Here is an 18,281-nt window from a genome sequence, read left to right on the forward strand (position 1 = left end):
TTGTTCTGTCAATATAGCACAACGTTAGAAGGCCGGAGAGACACCGGAAAGAGCTCTGCCTTGTCTTAGTATCACAGGAATGTCCCCCAGATTTCCCCGTGGAACTTGGCTTACCCTGAAGGCCAGACGAAGACAAGGGAACAAAGGCCAAGCCTTGCAGGAGCAGCACCACTCCCAAACTTCCCAGAAGTTACCATGGATAGAAACTGGAATCCCTGCTGGTTTTCCTTTGTAAAACACAACTTTTACTAAACGCCGTGAGTTAGCCTCTGTTAAGACAATGGACCTGTCCAAGCATCTTGTATAGGAATCACAGGGAGAAAGACATTTGTGGGGCCCAAGAGCAGATGAATTGCTCCCGAGAATGGAAAACAAATGAGCCGAGGTACGAATGGATGAAAAAACAAAAGGAAGAGATTCCCCAGACAATGGCGGCTATTGAAGGGAAGGGGGCCGTGGACGGCCCAGGGCGTGGGACCCGCTGAGGGGTGGTGGCGCTGTCAGCGCTCGGCGGAGCAGCAGTGTCTTCTCCCCCTGGCGCTGTGATCCCTGAAAACACTGTGCTCCTCTCATGTTCTTGCTGCAACCAGCATCTGCCCTGCTGCTGGAAATTTTGTGGCTCTAAAAAAAGAGGGTGGCTCTAAAAGAGAAGGTTCCCGCTCCCGGCCCAGCTCGTGTCATGTGTTCACAGTAGGCGCAGGCCGTTACTTTCTGGGAGGCGCTGCAGTGGATTTTATTGGGACATATGGACCACCGGGGACCCTGACCTCTCCGTCCCTGTAGCCCTGCTTATAATGGAGCCAGCAGGAGTGCAATGGTCTTGGCCTCCCCTCTGCCCCCAAGGTGTGGTGAAGGGTGTTTCTTTCTTTCTAGACTATATGACCATCTTGCCTTTGGGGCACATTTGCAAATGTCATCGTGTGGGGATAGCCTGTAGACAGTGAGGAACTGGGGTGAGCAGGAAGGATCCTCTTCCACCTGGAAGCTACCAAGGCTCAGCCCTCTTGTGGAGAAGTGGAAGAGGCCAGATGGGGCGAGATTCGGGTGTTGGTGGTGGTGGTGGTGGTGGCGTGATCTGCTCCCTACCTCCACCACAGAACTGGCCAGAGTTTTTGCACAGCTGGCCCACTCTGTAGTGTCTTCCACTTGAGGTGGTTGTGGTCTTGGGACTCTGATTTTTCAAGATGTATCACAGTTGACAGACCGCCGGCAGAGACCCAGGCCTGGGAGAGGGGTTCAAGGTTTATGGCTCGGGGCCAGAATCATCAGAGGCCTGAAACAGAAGAAACTGTAGACAGCTCCTGGTTCCACCGTCTTATTTCATGTGAATGAACGAGGCCCCAAGAGGAGGGTAAGTGACCACCAGCCCGTGGTTATACAAGCAGTTTCACAATCTGGATTAAGGCCCAGGTCTCCCTTCTTGGGTGCCAGGTAAATCCTCAGGTAACACAGAGCAGTTGAGGAGGTCTGTAATGTGGGCAGAGACAGATGGTTTGTTCTTGCTTATATGCCTACCAAGTGACAAATGCCTATTTAAAAAAAGAAGTAACTTCCCAACAGGGAAAGACACAGATCTAGCTTCAGAGGGCTTAGACTAGAGCCTGACAAAATTAGAGCAAACTCGTCAAAGGGCAGAGCTCTGTCGCCCAGCCAGCTCACCCAGCCAGCTCACCCAGCCAGCTCTTACTGCAGGGCTGCGGCTCATGCCTCCTGTGTAGGGCTTGCTTTCTTTTTCCTATACTGGGACTAATTTTCTCCTTAAGGGCAAAAGGGGCTTCTCTTATTCTACCACAGACCTTTTTTTCCCTAGGCCACTGCGGCCTCCCCTACACATCAAGGAGGGGACTCTATCTGCATTTTTTTTTTTTTTCTCATTATCATTCTTCACAGACCAGACCACTTAAGCCCAGAGGTAACTTTTCCAAGATCACATAGCAAAGGGCAGTGTCAACATTCAAAGCCAGGTCTGCCTGACTCTGTGACCCAGGTGTTCACTGTGACATGTCTTTACAGGCCCTCTGCCTTGGGCTTATGAAGAGGCTGTGAGCCAGACAGGGGGTGGTGGGGCCTCGGGAAAGGGGTGCTAGAGGCCCCGCATACCAGCACCAAATGGCGACCTGGGGCTCTCTGCTACGGCCCAGCGTCCCTTTAACCCACAGTGTTTCTTTTCCCCTGGGATCCCCTTTTTGCGTCCACGTGTTCCCCATATGTTGTGCCTCTGTCCAGGCCTCAGAGCCACTCTGGGGACAAAACAACTTTTTGTTATAACCAAATGGGTTAAGTTTGGTTCCACAAGCTCATTATACCAGCTCATCCCCAAGTGACCCAACCCCTGGGTCTTTAAAAATACCCCCATACGTGTGTGCTCACACACTTGAATGACATCTCTGTTTGGAAAAAAGAACCTAAAACATCAGTTTGGGAGCAAATTTTGCTAATTCCTACCCCATCAAAGAAGAAGCGAGAAAGCTTTCTGCGCATAGAGAATGGGAAACTGCATTTCAGAGAAACTGAATGCTCAGAAAAAACCAAGGGAACATAAGAGAGTGTGGGCAGAAGAGGAGTGTCAAGAAGAGGAGGAAACCATAGAGGTGTGAGAGCGAGAGGACAGCGATGGAAGGTTGGGGTGGATGGAGAAAGCCAGCGAAGGTTTGCGTCTCCTCAAATTAAATCGGCATCTGTGAGCGTGGAGGTGACTGGGGGCTGGAGAGCAAGTCTGAAACGTCCTTCCTTGGAAAGGGAATGGCTATGGATGGGCTGTCTTGGTAATGAGTCATGAGCAAGAAAACCTGAGGGAAATTCCTTCTAAGGCAAGAGCAGCTGGGTCCTACACCCATCACCATTTTTTGATTAGAAGTTAATCGAAGTGTTGGCTGGAGCCCTGTGTGGAGAAAGACCAGCAGTGAGCTGGCATAGCTCAGGGACCTGGCTGGCCGCTCCTCAGTGTACGTGTAGGAACGCTGCAGGGTTGAGGAGGGGTGGGTGTGACCGTGGGCCTGCAGGTTAATGAAGACGCACAGTTTAACATGCTCGCACAGAAGCTGACTTTTTCAAAATCTAGTCACTTCAATTGGTAGGTGCTGAGAAGTTTGCAAAGTGCTTGCACATCTTAAAATCTTACCATGTAGGTAGGGCAGGTGTTGGAATAAGCATTTCGCAGTTATGTTACAACAGGTGGAGTGACACCCGGCTCACATAGCTTGCAAGTGGTGGGACCGGGATGGAACCAAAGATCTCAGGCCTACTTCACTTCAGACTAATGCGGGTTTTCTCCCAGGGCTGGGGCTGTAGGTTCCTTTCTCAGGGAATGTTCACCTCAAAGAAATCGAGTTTCTGTTAGCAAAGAAGGGGACAGATGATGATCAGCTGGCAGCCACAGATGCCCATCACGCATTCAATCAGTCCTGTACTGAGACACCTTCAGGTCGTTTCCAGGTTTTTGCTCATGCACACACACTGCAATAAATAGCCTTGTACACTTACTATTACCCTCGGGTGAGTAGCTTAGATTTTCCATGGTGGGACCACTGGTACCAAGGGCATGTGCATTTTAAGTTTTAATGTCCTGCCTAATTCTTGCCAAAAATGTGGCATGCACACTCCCCAGGAATGGATGGGAAAGTTAGTCTCCCCACATCCTCTCCAGCTTCCGGCTGATTTCCGATTGTTCTCTGCCACCACCCTTTTGGGAAGCATTTGCTGACTGCCAAGCAGACGAGTTTATAGTGGCCCACTAAGTTAGTACAGGTGCTTCTCAACTTATGATAGGGGTTATGTCCTGTTTAAACCATCGTACATTGAAAATACTGTAAGTCGAAAATGCACTTAATACACCGAACCTACCGTACACCATAGCTTAGCCTAGCCTACCTTAAGCGTGCTCAGAATATTCGCTTACACTAGCCTACATCTAACACAGAGCCTACTATATAATAAAGTCTTGGGTATCTCATGTAATTTATTGGCTACTGTTTGCAAAGTGAAAAACAGGATGGTTGTGCAGGTATTCGCTATTAACATCCATAGCTGAAAGCACACGAGGCCTGAAGACTGTTTGAAGCACCGAGGGAAAATTAATTGCTGGATGATGGGGACGCTCCAATGTTGGGGTCATCCACTTCTCCCTCTTTTGATGAGGCTTGAGAAGAGCTGGTGGAACGCACTGGGGCTTTGACGCTTGACGGTAGTTTAGCAGGCACAGTGTTCTTCGGCACATTGCTTCCACACTATCGTACAGTCAAACAATCCTAAGTTGAACTATCACAAGTTGGGGACATCTGCATTAGTTAATTGCCTTCAAATGCTTGACTCTTTAACGATGCCTATTCTTAAACGACAAATGAAGCTGGTCTGGGGTTGACAGGTTTCACCAAAACTGCAACTGCCACAGTCTCTGGAACTAGAGTGTTGGTTCTTGGTCTGCTGCTTTAGATGGTTCTTTCTCTTCATTTACTGGTACACACACTGTAATATGCCTTATCTTTACTTGGCCAAAGCCACTTCTTAAAACATTTCCCATATTTCTTGTGTTTACCCTTGGAGTATCTTGGAAGGTTTTTTTATTTTCTTTTTGTTTTGAATTTTGGTTTTTGCCTTTGATCGGTTCAGAGAGATGTGCCAAGAATCTGCCACACTTGTCACCCGCCTAGCCAGGGTTAGCTGCTGTTTAATAGGAATTGTCTTGATGTTGGAGGAATTAGGTTGTGAGAGAAGGCTGAGGTTTAGACATGTGTACTTTGCCCATTCAAAGCCTATCTTGCAAGCAGTGGTCAAGGGTCTTTTTTCAGCCTGATGATACGGCTGCTACAGGTCATTATGCCATTGTTCCACATAGTGAGTGAGAATGATGACTGCCTGGTAAACCACAAGCCATTCAAGATCCCAACACAGTTCTCAGATGTCCTTTGCCTCAGCACCAAAGCCAATATTTGTATGCTGATGTTAACAGTAGATTTATTCACCACTGTCTCCCTCGTTCCAGGAATCAGTTCTTAGATACAGAAAACATCACATTCTCTGTGATCACATTAAGAATCTGAGTTTAAGAAATTTCTGATAGTATTTGCAAAGCTGTTTATTCCAAGTGTTGATTTTTTTTTTTAAATGGATGTAAATGCATCAACCACTGGAAATTTGTGTCTGAATGAGAATAGATGACAATGGTATCAATATTTTTCAGTTTGATAATTAAAGTAGAACAACTTTCCTTTTCCCCCCAAATATGCGTGCTCATGCCTTTCACCCAAGCTTCCTTCTTTTCGGTTATCTCAGTTTTGAAACTCACTCCATGAACTCGAGTGCCTTAAATTTTACGCACAAATCAGATTTTTGTAATTTCAATACTTCTAACTCCACTCTATGAAGCACTAAATAGGTTAAAATGAATCACGAGAACTTTCTAGGTACAAGAATACTGCCATTAAAATCTTAGGAAAGCCAGCGTCTACTCTATATAACTTGAGGGGTGGGAGTTCGTTGATGACAGTAAACCATAGTGGAATCTGCATTTGAATTCTTCCTCACTGCATGACCATGGGCGAGTTTCTTTCTTTTTCTGTACTTTGAGATTACTTAATATATAAAATGGGGGTAATAATTGTACTCACTCTATGGGTTACTGAGAGGGTTAAACAAGACAATCCACATAAAGTGCTTAGAATAGAATACTGGCCTATATTCAGGGCACAATATATATTGTTATCATTTCGGAAGAGAGGGTAATTTTGCATGGAGAATGCTTTCTGGCTCTGGTTCAGCAGTGCCAACCGGGGGAGGGGGGGTAGGGAGGAAGAAGACCAGGAGAGAAGGCGTGATAGACCCCAGACAGGTGCACGCGTATATGTGAGTGTGTGTGTGTTGAAAATGTAGATGAAAGGAGGATAGTAGACTGTGTGAGTTATAAAGGGTCAAGAAATGGGAGGACCCAACGAGGACGAAAACTGGTTGACGAGGGGTGAGGAAGCAGGGGGGTGTCGACAGATGAGGAGGCCCTGGCCGAAGCAAGACAGCACCGCGCTTGAGGTCTTTGAGGAAGGCAGAACCGTGAAATGCGGTCCAGCTGTGGCCCTCATGCTGTAGAACAAAGGTCACCAGGGTGGAGGAGGGCACAGAAGCGGGGGTCAGGGTACTGCATAGGTCAGCGACATAAAGGTTAAGGTCACCAAGGATGAGAACAGGGAAAAGAGAGGAAATGTGAACCAGGAAGTGGCAGGGACCTGGACTGGAGAAGGTGGCGTGACTAGACGATAAGGATGTGACTGGCATGACCAGATGGCACAGGCTCGATGTACTCTTCCTTCCCCTTTGTGTCGAAGGCCCTGGAAGGAGGCAAGGCGGTGAGTGGAGGGATGTTGAGTAGCATGAGCATGTTTGAGTTCAGGTGAGGGGAAAATTTAGAATTAATGGACAAGGGAGTGCATTTCTACAGGGTACTGTGGAAAGGTGGGGAGTCAAGAGACATCCCCTTCCTCTACCAAGAAAGGGCTAGTGGGAGTGGGAGATTAGGCACAGCTGGTTAGGAGCAAAGATTTGTGTGGGGTGGGGTAGAGGGTTCAAACACATGCAGTTAAGACTGGTGGAGGAGTTGAGACATGGAAAAGGAGGAGGTAGTTTAAAAGTACCTCTTCTCGAAGAGTCTGTGGCTCTGTCATAGCAAGCAAGAACAGATTATTTTCCTCCAAAGAGGTGTAGAACCTTTCATTCCTTGGTGGTCTGAGTAGCCACCCGGCCTCTCCCTTCCAGTGTCCTGACCATCACCCTCTCCCCCCGCCCTTGCTTGGCCATCAGAGCTGGCATGGTAGATTGTTGGTTCCAGGAGGGCAGGGAGCACATGCACATGGTGTTGTTGTCTGGCCCTTCCCAGACACACAGCTGAGACCTACCTGCTGCGGGACACTCCCTGGTTTCTAATGCCGAAGTGAGCTGAATGGCTAATTCATTCCTGGCACCTCTGGGGACCATGAGCTCATTGTATCATTAAAGGAAGAAGAATAAACAGGAATAGGGGAGCTGCTCCAGAGTTAAGTAAACCTCTGGCACTCACTGCCTCCTACACATCTTTAGAGAGACAAAGGGGCCAGAGGGGCTGATGGTTCCTGGCTGCCACCCTCTCTAGCCTTTCCATCCCCACAGCTAGCTCTGGGCCAGCTTCTCCACAGCACACCAGGACTGCAGAAGCAACCCTCCTGCCAGGCTTTCTTGTGCATCTGTGGATACCACACCGTATCTCAAATCTGCGATGCAGTCCAAGGGCCTTTTGCCAAAAACAAAATCATCCTTCCTGATCTTGGATTTTCACACTTTTCATTCCCCAGTCCTCTTTCTCTGGCTCAGCTTAACTCTTGCACTTCTAGGACCCAGCCAAGAAAAACCCTATCCTCTGAAAACACGTTGCTTTCTCCTACCTCTGAGTCATCTGTCTTGTTCCACCTGTCTGGAATGTCCCCTTTCTTCTTTATCTGAAGGGATGCCAGAAAGTACATCATCAGTTGCTGGAGGATCTGTTTCTGGTTCCTTCAAGACCGACTCCTTGACTCACTTTGCTGCTGTCTTTTCAGAGACACTTCTCTTCTTTTTTTTTTTTTTTTTTTTTTTTTTTTTTTTTTTTTGGCACTTTACAGCTCCTCAGTGTTTCTGGGTTTCTCTGCATGTGTCAGTCCGGGAGCTACGCCCCCACCTGCAGGTTACTTTCTTAATTTTTACCCCCTCCTGACATTTTATATCTTCCTACTTTGTTTCATTATTATTATTTTTTTCTTAGTGTTCTCTTCTTACATTACTTACACAGGGAGACCTCTTAATAGCACACCCATTTTGCTTTAACTGATTGGCGACTCGCTCCCGTCCTCGGTGCAGGTTCACCCCTGGTGTTTCATTAATCTCACGATAACCCACATTTTACACAGTTGTGTTGTTTGGCCTCTAATATAGTGTTATATTAGGGCCTTATTTTACTGTATATTTTTACTTATTTGTCTGTTTGTTATCTGTCTCCTCCGTCAGAACGTGACATTCATGAGGACAAAGGTTTCGTCCATTTGGTTCTCTGTGGGGCTCTCAGTGTCTAGAACAGTCCTTGGACCCGATAGGTTCTCAGTGACTATTTCTTGTTTGGATGGATAGATGGACGCACCCACCTGTCACCTCTGTCAGGATGGGATCTTGCAACTGCTTTCTTAGTTTTTGTCCACAGGGCTTCCTCTGGAAGTTAATGGGTTTGTAAATTTGTCTCCCTAACTGAGCGACCAAGCGGGGATTTGGTACAGAAAGTGGTCTGAGCCCCAGGAACGACCTTTCTGAGAGATGAGGGAAAACATCTCGGCACTAATTACTTAGGGGCAACAGCTGCTCTGAGAAACAGACCGGGGGCTGCTAGGGTGAGGCTGTGTGCCGGGGCAAGTTCCTGATCTCAGGAGAGTCATCACACCTCCCTGGGAGGGAAAGTTGGTTCATGAACCATCATGTGTCGGCTTCAATTTTAATAACTTCTGGGGTCCAGACCTTGAATATACCTACATTTCAGGGGCAAATAAGATGGAGACAGCGTGGTTCAGCTTTTTCTGTCCTCTGTACAGCTGGGCAGTGGATGGGGCTGTGGTTTTTCAGGAAGCCTGAGTGACTCAGGCCTGGGCTCTGACAGAACCAGGGATACGCAGCCTGCGGACTAGTCTGGGAAGGAACCAGCCAGAGAGCATGTGCACTGCAGACTCCGGCAAGGGTTGGGCTGAGAAGGACGGGGGGTAATGAACATGCTTTGGGGGTGGGAGCCAGATGGGGATCATTATTCACAGTCTGCTCTGAATCCAGGAATCAGGGGGGAGGAAGCAGCTGACGGAGAACCAGACAATGGCCTGGCACAGCACCTTTGTTCAAATTAGAAAAAGACACTGCTCTGGGTAGACGACAGGAAAGGATCTCTCCTTATAACTGTTGGAAGTGCCCTGGGAGGGACAGGAAAAAATCAGTCAAGCCCTGGGACAAGTCAAGGACCTGTGTGAGTTCACTCATCCAGAGGAGACTGAGGTTAACGGATGAGAATTCTGGTCCCTCAGGGAACGGAGAAGGTAAGGAGCCCAGTCATGGCAGAGCAAGCCGGGTACCAGTTACTGGGTAATGAGGCAGCAGAAACCCAATTAGCACAAAGTGGTATATCACGGTCCAAGTGTGTCAGCAGCAAGAATAACTCTGGGCTAGTAAAGAGGTCCCAAGTCCCTTTCTGCTCACAGATGGTGCCCAGCACAAGGGGCTGCTGAAATTATAGGCAGGCGTTAAGTGGAGAGCAGTAGTGCAGGCTCTATACTTGTCCAACAAAGATCCATTTGGGTGGTTTAGTGGCATTTAGTGACTCTCCAGGTGTGGTCCCTGCACTAGCAGAATCCTTATCATCTGAGAATTTATAAGCAATGCATATTCTCAGGCCTGCCACAGACCTGTTGAACTGGAAACTCAGGGGTTAGGGCTCAGAATCCATATTTCAATGAGCCTTCCAGATGATTCTGACACACTCTACAGTTTGAGAGCGTTCATGCTGCTGAAAAGCCCAAGCTCTTGTTTTAGGGGCTATTTTAGGAGCTGGGGGATGGAAGAACATCCAGGTCTGTGTCACACCCGAAAGGCAGGTGTTCATGGGGAATGTCCATCCTGCAAAACCAAAGATTCTGGGTTGAAGCTTGGAGAATGAGCTTGTGGCTAGTATTTCTTCCCCATGAAGCAGCACTGAGGAGAGGAGGGGCTTTTCCTTAGCTCTGATTCTAACCCTGAGGTGTCATCATTTCTATAGTCGGAGGGAGAGGCTTGGTATTAGAGGATACCAAATAATTATTGTTTATTTTGTGGGGCACGATAATAGTGTTGTGGTTCTGTAGGAAATGTCTTTATATTCTTTCAGCAATGCATACTGAAGTGTGTAGAGCTGAAATGACATGCTATCTTGGATTTGCTTTAAATAAAACAGCTCCTCAAAGATGAAAAAGAAAAAAGGGATAGACAAAATGCAGCAAAAGCCCAATTGTTGAATCTGGGTGGGGTGTATATGGAGGTCGATGGTAGTAGTATTTTCTCCAATTTTTGTATGTTTGAATTTTTTTTTAAATGTTAGCATGAGGATCTAATGTAAAATATGGTGACTATAGGTTATAATTTTATATTTAATTTTACTGTTTTTATTGTATTAATTAAAATTTGCTAAGAGAAGACTTAAATGTTCTCGCTAAAAAAATAAATAGATAAATGAATAAATAAATAAGGTGATAGATGTGTTTGTTGACTAACTAGTGGAAGGAATTCTTTCACCATGTATGTGTATGTCCAATTACCATGACGTACACTTTAAATATCTCACAATTTGATTTGTTTGTTATACCCCAAAGTTGAAATTTTTTAAAAAGTTAGCTTGAAGTAGCTGGAAAGCAAACAAATGCTCAGTTAAAACCAACCTCACTTTGTTCAGTTCACTACTGCCTTCGGGTGAGCTCAAGAGGGGGTTACCTCCTGGGGTGCAGTACTGTAGAGCACCCCTCAGCCTCTGCTGCCCATGCAGACAGGTACCGCCTTGCTCTTTTTCTGAATCCCCACCTAATAAAGCCTTCTCAGCGGACAGAGTGGTTCAAACCTGCACACACCTGCGGGGACCGGGAAGGGTCCAGCTCGAGCACAATTTTAGTGAAAAGTTCTGTGTCATTAATTAACATAGGCCCCGGGAGGGGATCAAGAATCTCAGAAGGAAGTGAAGGGAACCATCTCCCTGCTCCTACTAGGCCCTTACCCAGCGGCTGGTGGCTGGGGCTGCCTGCTCCCTAGGGAATGCTGGCCCCCATCAGCTGGGATTTCAGGATGTCTCTGAAGGCTGCTTGGTCTTTCCTTTTTGAGCTTAGTACTTTTAAAATTGTTGCTGCTTAATTATACAAAGTAGCCTCAGTCATTTTCCTCATTCTCTTATTTCTCCTTAGAGAAATCTTTTGATGGACAATTCAGAGGCCTGGCAGGAGCTCCAGAAATTGAGCAAGGGCTCATAAGAATGTCTAATGTTGACTGGAAGAGTCTGTTTTGTTAGTGTTGATTGAGAGAGTTCATTTTCTTTTGTTCACTGCCTATGCTACAGAGTTTATTATTGTTGCTATTATCATTATTTTTAATAATAAGGGTCACTTCTTTTTCTTCTGTTTTCCCCAATTCTCTAAGTCTCACTGTGGGCACAGGAATGACTCAGGGCACCACCTTTATAAATTGACCCTGGAAACCTTTGATCTTAATGTTCATTTTCAGCCTTCATCTCCTGGGCCAGCTCAGCATTTTCTCATAGAGTACAACAACAATCTTCATGCTGGCTTGAAGGGGAAAGCTCTTTATTTTCCTATTTTAAAAAAAATTAAGGATCTCCTTTCATTACAGAGGTCAGGGAACTGACCACAATTAATTACACTGGCTAAATTTTTGCATTCTCTGAGCATTTTAGAGTTCCCATTGCTAATTGTCCATGGTGTTTTTGGTAAAATAGGCCACAGGTTCACCATTTTGTCCCGGAAGAGGAAACAGAAGATTAGTTAACAGACCAAGGACCCAAGGAGTCCTTAGGCGGGAATGCCTGTGGTTCACGTCCTTTCGTGTATTTATTTCACACCCTTGTTATCAAATATCCACACAAGTCAGACTCTGTGCTAGCCCTCAAGGTGTACCTATGAGAAGACATGAACTCTGCCCTTAAATTGCTCCCCCTCTAGTAGGAAGAAACCAACAGCTATACCACTCGTGGAGCTGTGCGTGGAGTGTGTTGGGAGGATGGACCCCCCACCTCCCTCTCTCTAGGAGAAGAGAAGGGGCTCATACCAACTGGTCTCAGAGCTCCACTTTTACCAGTTTCTTAATCTCTGTTTCTGCATCTGTAAATTGGGAATAAAATAATGGCTACCAGATAGGCTTGATATGAGGATGAAACGACATCATTCTGGTGAAAGAGACTTTTGCATGATTATTGATACTTACTATAGTCACTGTTTTATGTCTTATGTGTGCGTGACTAAAGACCTTACTAGTTTCTAAGTTCCCTGAGGATCACCACTCTGGTCCGACCATGTCACCCCCCAACCCAAGAAAAAAAAAACCCAAAATCCCCAATTGCCTTCCAAATTAAGTACAAATTTCTCTCATGGGCATCTTAAATACAGTAATAATAACTAATATTAGTTGAGTACTTACTGAATACCAGGTGCTTATTTTCGCCTCTTTTCCCCTTTTCTGTGTTAAAATCTTAAATTCTTAACATGCACCAAACCTCCCACAGAAGAAGGTTTGGGAAAAAGCACTAAACAGGAAAGTTTGAGAATCATCTTGAGGGTCCCCCAGCATTAAAGGAACAGGCTCAATTATTCTCCTGTATCCATTTGAATGGCAGTTAATACTGGAAAGAATTTGGCTTTAGTGTCTCCCCTGCCTCCAGGGCATTCAGATAAGAACTGTAATTGTTAGGGAGCCAGCCCAGTCCCCAAGATTGAAACAGAGATAATTCTTTGCTCTTTTACATGAAGCTGGAGTCCTCTGGAGACAAATTGGCAAAAGAGCAGGGAGGCAGCAGGGGAGAAGCGAGACCTGTTTAATCTCTTTATTTTCAGGAAAACAATCATTTTAATGATTCCATCCTTTAATTTATAAAACAAACACAGCTGTGGTTTGATGCCCTTTATCTGATTTCAAATGTACTAACCTTTCATCACTGGGCTCCAGAAGGGCAGGCCAGCGCAGACTAATGGAGGTCACATCATGGGCTCAGAAATGCTGCCTGGAGTTGGGGAGCAGGGGCTGGGAAACCCAACCACTGCCAGTGCTGAGGCCTCTCTACTCGATCGCCCGAGGATGTGTGCCAGAGCTGGCACACTTGTTTGCAAATGGTTTCAGATCCAAACATACAGTCCTGGGCAATAAAGGGTCCTCATATCTGTATGGCATAGAGCAGACACAAGCCACTTCCCCCATCGTGTTCTTTATATGCTTTTAAACTCAGGACTGATTGTTTCATTGACTTCCCAAGACATAAGGTCTACCGGCACTTAGTAGACCCTGTGAAAGGTTCTTTCAGTCAATCAAAAGACATTTATGTTAATTTCAGTGTGGAATTGTGGATAGGATGCTGGAGCGGTAAGAGGATATTAGTGGAAAGACTGGTGGAATTTAAGTCAATCTATAGTTTAGTTAATAGTAATGGCCAATGTTAATTTTATTAGTTTTGACCACTGTACCATGGTTATGTAAGATGTTAGCATTAGCAGAAACTAGATATACAGAAACTCTGTTCTATCCTTGCCACATTTCTATAATATTTCAAAATAAGTTTGTCATTAAAAACACTCTGAGGTTAGAAAAAAGACAGTTATGGAGGCACATGAAGAAATAAAACATGACATAAAAATAACATCATTTCCATGAAGCTTTGATAAAAAACATGTGTATTAATAATAAACTGTGAGAATTCAATAAGAGAATAAATGACCGGTGCTTCTCAAACTTTTCTACGGAGGTATCCAAATGGTTGAGGTAGTCCAAGCGTCCTATTTCAATGACCCTTTAACCTTTTGAATAAAGTCTCTTTGAAGATTTCACCTTTAAAATCATAAATATTTCCATTCTTTTCTTTAGGTGTTTATTTTATGTAAAATGATGATTCTGCCCCCACAGTTTCAAGTAAAAATAGATACTTTGGGAAGACTTTTCCATGTTAATTTTGTGGTTTCAGGTATTCAGTTTATATAATTGTATATCAAGAAAATATGTGGCCCCTGTGACAATATTGAACTTTACCTAAGCCCTATGTTTCTGGAAGACAGCTAAGAAATCCCTTCCCTTTCTATGTGTTCTGGAAATGAGTAACTGCAAAGAACCATCCTGTCCTTTGAATATTCTGAGGTAATTCTTTCACATGACTCCCACAAGACTTGGGGATGGCTCCCTTGTCTACCTGCCTCTATAAAACCTCAGATCGCTCTCTTATTTTTGATATATTTTTAATTAAAATGTATTTATTTTATATAATTTATTTAGTTTAAGATATTTTAAAATATATTTCCTTTATTGCAATACACCAAATAAAATTATCATCTTAACTGTTCACTGCATTTTGTCTTGATGCCCATTTGAAAAATTAGAGATGTATGTGACAGAGCCTACCTCAATAGCTGGTACAGAAGATCTTTATAACTATTAAGTAAAAGGATTAACAGTAACTACCAGTAGAACCAAACTTGATTAACTTACTAGTTTGCAACACTTCTCAGGTATTGTCTAGAACCACCCCGTCAACTCAGGCCTTCCCTTACCTGGCGAAGCATCCTTCTCTCTCTACCTCATTACATCATGTGCTGGGACTAGTAGTGTTTTGAGGGTAGGGACCACTGGGGTTGAATTACCACTCTAGAAATGAGCAAAGTGTGTGGCACGCAGTAGGCCCCTAATAAATGTGTTTCGAATGAACTAGTGATCTAAATTCTCGCCTTCTTCTAGAAGTTTCAAGAGTGATATTTCTGAAATTCTTCAAAAGAGACTTATAACTAGACTCTAAATTGACACACTTTGTATGGTAACTGGATAGGGAAATGAGCTGGCACAGTTCTAGTGAACAAATCTCTGGAATTCTCAGGGGTCTTGTGCTTACATGGGATAGGGGCCATCTGAAAGTCATGTGCTGGCCACTGGAAAGTATAGTAGAGCAGGGGTTCCCAACTCCTGGGCTACAGACTGGTACCAGTCCATGGCCTATTAGGAACCAAGCCACACAGCAAGAGGTGAGCAGTGGGCAAGTGAGCGAAGGTTCATTTGTATGTGCAACCGCTCCCCAGAGCGGGCATTGCCGCCTCAGCTCCACCTCAGATCATCAGGCATTAGATTCTCACAGGAACTCCGGTCCCTGGTGCCAAAAAGTTTGGAGACTGCTGTAGTAGAGGGATAGTGAACACAAACACGGGAGCAAGACTTCTGGCACAGAAGAACCACCTCTGCCACCTTTTACCTGTGTACCCATGGGGTAGTTATTTACCCTCTCTGAGCCTCAGTTTCCTCCTCTGCAAAATGGGGATAATGATAATATACCTAGCTCATGGATGAGTGTGTGCGTGTGTGTGTGTGTGTGTGTGCGTGCGCGCGCGTGCACGCGCTTGGACCAATACCTGGCACTTGAATACTTTGGACAAGTGTCACCTATTATCATTATTACTTTCTATAAGGGAGACAGGGCAAAATGACCCGCCTACATATCTATTTCAAAACTTCTCTGGTTCCTTGTATAAATATGCAGAAAGCCAGTGTAGACTTGGCTCTAGAACCAGCCACCAGAGAAAGTATTTTCCCTGTCACAAGGGAAATACCTTGGAGGTTCCTCACAGACTTGTCTGTCTTTGGTTCTTGGTCCCACTCTTCATACCCAAGCCAATAACCAGTTAGGAGTCTGCCCTGTTACAAAGAAGCGTCACTGGTGAAGAAACTCAGCCCTCTGGCCCTTTCCCTTTTCTCTGCTGTGGCTCGGGGAGCACCAGCTTCCCCAAAGAAGGCCAGGCTTTCTCTCCTTCTCTCTTCCAAAAGTCAGGCTGGGAAGCTTGTGCCCTTCTGGGCGAGCATTCCCTTTGGCTTCTGTCAGCATCAGACTCAAATTCCCCAGAAGAAATTAAATAAACACAAGGACTCAGGATGTAATCTAAGGAGAGAAGTTTCTATTTTAACTAAGAGCTCCTGCCCCAAGCCAAACTGCCTTCTGTGGCAAGGCCATTTATAGTTGGGACCAGAAGTGCTAATAGGCGTGAGAAATAATGTCTTGGACATGCTTCTACATGTGGATCGGATAGAATAAGTAACCGGAATGAGACAAATGTCCTGTGAGGAACTATATATTTTTGAGGTGTATCCCATTTGCTTCCAAAAATGATTTTAGGATGTTTAATGTTAAAGACACATGTATAGTAAAACCATATATAGATAATTATACCTAAAGACCCATAGAGATATAGTAAACGAATATATATAAATAGAAGAAAAATCATATATATACATGTATATGATAAATGGAGATATAAATATAAGAAAAATCTATGCTAATATATTTATTGTAATTGAGTACTAAATGTAGCTCTGAGATTTCTGGCAGCCAATGCAAAATAGGAAATATAGTGAGATATGTAATTTTCATCTGGTAAAAAAGAACATCAGTGTGAGATACTAGGATTGCCAAGATCCACAAAGACAGGCATTAAGGAAAACACATTTCTGTGTTGCCAAATAATCCTACTGAAAGTATTTAGGTCAAAAACACTGCAAAGTACCAGGTATATTCTGTCTCAGAGCTAGAAATAGCCAATTCAGGAAGTAAACAGCCTCAGAAAGGATGAAAACCATTTGCATCCCTTCCAGGCCAGAGTCTGTGGGGAAATAGAGAAAAACATACCATTACCCTAGAAAGGCTTCAACAGGATGCTCATTTAAGCAAATAATAAAGTCCTTGAGATGACTTTGGATTCCATGAAGGATCCATTTTCACTGATGCGAATATATTAGCATAGGCTCAGAAATTCATCCTTTGCCAAAGAGAACACAGAGTCAATGTAAAGTACTATTTTCTGATGAATGAGCCTTAGAAGACTGACAAATTTTTTTTTTTCTTTTGTAAAACAAAGAAGGGAAATGAATTCTTCTAATACACAGGCCAGGAGCTTAGCTTAGCGGACATGGAGGTCAGCCTAACATACCTGTACACACGATTCTGCTTTTTGATCTCTACTCATCTCTTAGGTAGACCCATATCCGGGCCAAGCTCTCAGGAACTAGGGTTCTTGGCAACTGATACATGGCTGAAGTGGCTGCTAATGCAGGAGACTGCCCACCTCAACCCATACCCTACTCCAACCCCCCGCGGCAACTGCTGCTGAAGAAAGGCAAGTTTATACACTCACTCCATTTTGGGCAGAGGTAAGGGGTGCAGGGGCTGGGGAAAATGCTGTAAAGGACACTACTGGGTCAATGAAAATAGGATAGTATCAATCTTAAATTTAGTGAAGTTGATAATGTACTGTGGTAATGTTAAGAGGATATTTTTGTTCTTGGTAAATATTCACTGATGTATTTAGGGATAAATACATTATGATGTAGGTATTTACTCTCAAAAGATTCAGAAAAATATTTTACACATGTATACATCTATGTAAACATATACATTTACATATGTGCATTCGTGTTTATGAGAGAGCAAATGATGAAACAAATGGGCAAATGCTAACAAAGAATCTGAGTAAAATGTAGATTCTATGTCCAATTTATGTTTTTGCAATTTTTCTGCGTGTTTGAAATTACTTTCGAATAAAAAGTTTAAATTTTTTTTACAATCTTAGGAACTAGGGTTCTTGGCAACTGATACACGGCTTAAGTTATTACATAACTTAGACTGCTTTTTCTCCTTTTGCTCTTCAACAAACATCCTAAAAGAAGGATCAGCCCTCTCCACCTCGCTTCCCTGCCTTCGGCTCGCGCCTCAGGCCAGCAAGACTGTCCTGGGCAGCACTCTGCTGTAACCACTCTCTCCAAGGCCAGCCCCACCTCCACCACCAATGTTCTCCAGTTCTCCACTCGGCAGTCTCTCAGTGGCCTATATCCTTACCTTTCATGATGCGACCTCTCTATAATGCTGATGTTGTTGACCATTCCCTTCTGCTTGAAACTCTTTCCAGAGCTTCCTCCCCACCATGTTCCGATGGTATCTCACTGGTTCCCTGGATCCACGCTCCAGTAAACAAAGGCTGTCCTAAGATTTGGTCTAGGGTTCTCTTCTTTTTTTCACTTTTTCTCTGTCTTTTTCAGCACCTGAACTAGAAGTGTGAAGATGACGATGAGGATGACTTCTAGAATTGCATCTTTAATCTTATTGTTCTCCCAGACTCCAGAACTCCATGTCCAGCTGCTTTTACGTCAGCCTCAGTGTGTCTCTGCCCACATGCTTCCTCTTTGGCTCACCCCAGTTCTAAGGTCATTTTGTAGATCATTCAGACTCGCCACCCCAATATCTTCTCTGCAGCCTCTTACCCCATGTCCAATCTTGTTGGTCATTCTCCTCTGCAGTCAATCTCCAGTCTTATCTACCTTTACCATGGCCATGTCTCTGACCTAGTTGGGCCCTTATCATTCTTGCTTTCACTGTTGGAACAATCTTTACCTCTTCTACACACCTCTAACCCCTACATTTTTGTCCTGCCAAGAAATTACATTTCCAAAACGCTGATCTGATCATATCACTCCTAGAATGTCATTTCTTTATGACT

At 44.5% G+C, this 18,281-nt stretch overlaps 1 long non-coding RNA gene across 1 annotated transcript in view; it reads left to right on the forward strand.

Moving 5' to 3' along the window:
- Positions 1–16,916, forward strand: part of LOC107519375 — a 72,268-nt gene extending 55,352 nt beyond the window's left edge. Inside the window, exon 5 of the long non-coding RNA XR_004955740.1 lies at positions 16,762–16,916. This is a non-coding gene — a long non-coding RNA (uncharacterized LOC107519375). The remainder of the gene's footprint in view (positions 1–16,761) is intronic.
- The last annotated feature ends 1,365 nt before the right edge of the window (positions 16,917–18,281 follow it).

The sequence above is a fragment of the Rousettus aegyptiacus genome, unplaced genomic scaffold, assembly GCF_014176215.1.
Source record: "Rousettus aegyptiacus isolate mRouAeg1 unplaced genomic scaffold, mRouAeg1.p scaffold_m13_p_2, whole genome shotgun sequence".
Taxonomy (NCBI): domain Eukaryota; kingdom Metazoa; phylum Chordata; class Mammalia; order Chiroptera; family Pteropodidae; genus Rousettus; species Rousettus aegyptiacus.